Raw genomic sequence first — 4,838 nt, forward strand, 5'->3', positions numbered from 1 at the left:
TTTGATTATATACCATCCCAGTGTTTAATTATTTTTCATTCTAATACATGTAACAAAAACATCAGAAGCAAAAACATATAACAAAAGTTCCATCCATTCATTACATACATAAGCATACACAAATCAAGTTTTATTCATGAACTACATCATTCAACCCTAATACATCATGAACTACAATCAAATCAACATTTTCACATACAATACAAATATCAAAATCAGTTCCACTTTGTGAGTAAACAACTTCCACTTGACTTTGTCCAATTCTAGTCTATTAACCAAATTGGTGTTGTTTTCTTGTTCGATCTTCATCCTACATATGCTTATTTCATTCTCCAAAGTGCAAATTTTCAAGGTTAGATTACAGCTTTCTTCTGGTTTCATCTTGTAAGGCTTTCTTCCATCTGTCATCCCTTGATCCTCATCTAGTCATTGCCATAATTTACAGCTTGGACTTTTTCCATTCTTGAAGAAAAATTAAAAAAATGTTAAATTAAAGGATGAAGAAGAAGAAAGGGTATTCAACAAGATGAAGAAGAAGAAAGTTGCAACGTATTCAACAATACTGATTACCATCGAGTTTTGACAAACTCTAAATTTTCTTCCATGGTTGTCAGGTGTTCTTGAAGTCTTCACACGAGATGGTAAGTTGCAATCACATGGATGATCAGCTTGAAATTCATCTTGTCGTTTTGAAGAATAAGATGAGGAAGAAGAAGCCATCGTCGATCTAGGGTTCAAAATCAGGGGTGTAATCGTATGACTTCTTATACTGTAAACGAAGAGAATATATGCACAATGCCATGTAGGTGCAACGTATTCAAGTCATGTGTCATGTAGCTGCCACATAAGCAAAAACAAGTGATAGTCGGTCATATTACCTAAATGTGAACATAAATAACAAGCTGGTTTCATTAATGAGAACAAAAAAAAAAGAACATTACCTATATATGGACAATCGAAATAGTTAGTTACCTTCATAAGTCATTTTCCCTTTTTTAGCCGTGTTACATGAAAACACGAAAAAACACGAATAGACACGTTTTTAATGACTTTTTTTAAGCTATGGCTATAAACAAGTTATTGACTTTTACAAAATTGGTCCATAATATATTATAAATACAAAATTTAACCCAAAAGTATATATATATATATATATATATATATATATATATATATATATGTGTGTGTGTGTGTGTGTGTGTGTGTTTATACGTGTTTGTACGTGTTACATGTCAACACGAATTTATATCGTGTCTTATACGTGTCTAAACATGTAAATTCGTGTTTGACATGTGTAAGACACGAAACACGAATTTAAAATATGTGTCAGACATGAATAAACATGAAACACGAATTTATAAAACACATACACGGAAAACTCGTATCGTGTTCGTGTCGTGTATGAAATTGCTAGGGTCTAGCTGAGAGGACTGTGTACAATTCTAGTTGGTTTATCTATTAGTTCAAACTTTTTTATTCTCAAAATATGTATTTTTGTTTTCGAAATTTAATTTCATAACGTATAATTATTTCAAAAATAACTTTAACAGAATCTTCGAACATGTATCAGAATTTTCGAGCCCACTTTATTTTCAAGAATCTATTTCTAACATAAAGTGATTTCAAAAATTGATTTTATTGGTAATTTGGAACTCATTTATTATTTTTTGTTGAATTATTCTTTTTAAAATATTTCTATTTTTAATCTATTTAAAGAAACATTTTCAATCTCATGGGTTAAATTTCTAGAATTCTATACATTTTTAGTGTATATAAGACCGTGTTTGTTTACCTCTTAATTAAAAAATTAAGAGATAACCTCTTAAAAATATGGTTTGTTTGGTAACCCCTTATAAAATACATCTGAATTTTAAAAATGCCTCTTAAAAATTAAGACCTCAAAGCGCATCTGAAAAAGAAAAAGATGGAAGTACCCCAGTCTTCTCAATATCACGCATGCGTTGTTTTCTTCTCATCGACACACACATACCACATTCATCCCCAATCTAGTGAACCTCTGTTCCCTCCCCTCCATCGCATTCGTCGGCATCCTCTCCTCCATCGCAGTCGTCGGCATCCTCTCCGCCTCCAGATCCGACGGTTGCGCCACATCGACTCTAACTCCACCACCGACGACCGTCGCCGGAAGCAAAGCCATCCGGTTCCCTCGTCAAAACACCGCTCTTGGTAAGATTTTTTTCCCTAAAACTTGATTATTTTCGCTGGAATGGTTGTGATGTTGGTAGAAATTAGATTCTTTGCCCTAATGTTCGGCTGTTCTTTTTTTTTTTTCCAGTCACATGTCATCGTCTTCATCCTTTTTTATTTTGGATTTCTTATTTATGGGTCTTTATTTTCTATTTGCTTTTTCGTTCAATAGTCAAGATGCCCCGATGAAGGATTAGATTCAGATTAGGTAATTGTTTTGTTTAAGATTTGGTTATTGCTCTTGTGATTTGCAGGTTTTGTGTGTGGTTTGGTGGTGGGCTGAAGCAAGAACGAATGATCTACGTTGATAGAAAATTAGATAATTATGGTCTCAAGCATGGTTTTCTTGTTTCTGAATTAACTAATGTTGTAATTTGATAGAAAATTAGTTTTTGTACTTTGATAGAAAATTAGTTGAAGCATGAACGAAGTGTTGTGAATCAAATCTGGTGTTTATGTGAATCCGGATACATTTTTCTGTCAATATGAAGGTTGTTGTTTGATTTTGTGATTTTTGTGAAGTAAATGTTTGTTTGATTTTGTTATTTTTGGGAAGTAAAGGTATTTTTGATTTTTGTGAAGTAATGTATGGTTTGATTCTTTGATAGTTGAGAAAAAATTGAAAGTAAAAGGCTAGAAATGGTTATAGTTTTCAATTTACCATGTCTTGATAAGGAAAATATTGAAAGTACAATGTTGTAGTTATAAGTAGAATGCTAGTAATTATAATAAATGATACAGAAGGGTAAAATTGTCATTTTTATTATTTAGCATAATAATTCAGAGGTTCAACCAAACAGCATGTTAGAAATTCAGATTTTAAAAATTCACTCTCTTACAAATTCAGATCTCTAAAAATTTCAGATCTTAAAAGTTCATATCCTACCAAACAACCCCTAAGTGGTAGAAAAACTTTCTAAATGATATGTAGTGACAATACATATAAACCTAATTCATATATATATATATATATATATATATATATATATATATATATAAAAGGATGTTATTATATACACACCATCTAAAACACTCCATCCTGAATTTAGCCTCTAAAACTTGAACTATGTGTTCTATTTTCCGATAATATGACATGTGTATCTATACAAATATCATGTGCGGAGTTTTTCATTTTTTTTAAAGTTATTTATATTTTTTTCTTTCCCTATTGGGATATTTTTCTTTCATTTTCAAAAGTCTTTTTCTTATTTTCATTAGAATTTGGGCATGTCATATATATTATTAAAGATGTCATATATATTATGAAAGGAGAACTGCAAAAAAAATCATTAGATATTGTCCTCATAATCAATTTAGTCAATATATTTTTTTTATTCAATTAAGTCCCAAAACCGTTAATCATATTCAATTTAGTCTTTTTACCCGGTCAACATGTTATCCAACTTTCAGAAATTACACTTTCGGCCCAAATTTTAAATTTTATTACAAATTTAATCCAAAATTTACACTTTTGTCCCAGATTTTAAATTTTATTATAAATTTGGTCCAAAATTTAACCTTTTGGCATAGATTTCAGAATTTTGTTATTAATTCATCCTAACTTTAGTTTTTTTACAACATTTTTTCTCAAAAGAATTTCGAATATGTTTTTTTATTTAAAAAATCATATTTATACAAAAAAAGAACATATTTTCACATAAAAAATATTATATTTTTTTATGTAAAAACTTTTTTTAAAAACGTTTTTGTATACGAAACACCTATTTATAAAAATACGTATTTATTAAGTACATAAATATATACAAATATGTTTTTATAAAAAAATGTATGTAAACACATATTTATAAAAAAAATGTATACAAACACCTATTTCATAGTAAATATGTGTGTGTGTACTATTTTTATTCGGTAACAAGTATGATTCGACACCCAAATTTGACACGAAGGTAATGATAAGGTAAACCCCTAACAGTGAAATCTAATTTTCTTTGGAATATTGTAACTTATAACTTGGAAATTAACCCATTTTGATAGATTATTTTAGGTTTAAAACAAAAATATTACATTGTGTCTGTTGAATAAAAAAAGTTGTATGACAATAAATTTTGTTTTTTAATTTAAAGACACATATTTTTTTATCTGGGATCAAAATTCAAAATGAATTTTGAATATGAGTTATTAGTTTATGGTATTAATTCTTATATATATATATATATATATATATATATATATATATATATATATATATATATATATATATATTATTTAGAGTATACATTAAGAAGGATAATTTAATTGTCCATAATTTACTTCTCAAATGTGATAACCCGAAATATTTGGATCAAACAATGTCTAAATTGTAACTCTATTACAAGGAAAACCTTGGAAGTCACATATAAGGTAACCTCTTGAAAGTAAACAAGTTTATCAAGGAAAACGAGGCAAATGAATTAGAATAAGAATCTTGAATCAAAAGATTGTCTAGTAGTATTAAGCTTAGTCTCCTCACCACCCTAGAACATGGAAGGAAATAAGAATAATGACTTAAGTCAACCTATATGGATATAAATCTGGGCAATAAGTTTTGTGGAACCATGATTGGATGTAACCTTGGCTAGTTAACAAGAAAACACCCATTAGACACCTTGTATGGAAGTTTTAGCACAATA

General features: G+C 28.9%; 1 long non-coding RNA gene across 1 annotated transcript; it reads left to right on the forward strand.

The window, feature by feature from the left end:
* Positions 1-1,894: 1,894 nt before the first annotated feature.
* On the forward strand, positions 1,895-2,714 carry LOC145116847 (uncharacterized). Its single transcript, XR_013712330.1, has 2 exons — positions 1,895-2,187; positions 2,463-2,714. It is a non-coding gene; the product is annotated as an uncharacterized LOC145116847 (long non-coding RNA).
* The last annotated feature ends 2,124 nt before the right edge of the window (positions 2,715-4,838 follow it).

This window comes from Lactuca virosa, chromosome 5 (assembly GCF_052849685.1).
Source record: "Lactuca virosa cultivar CGN04683 chromosome 5, Lactuca_virosa_CGN04683_v6, whole genome shotgun sequence".
NCBI lineage: Eukaryota > Viridiplantae > Streptophyta > Magnoliopsida > Asterales > Asteraceae > Lactuca > Lactuca virosa.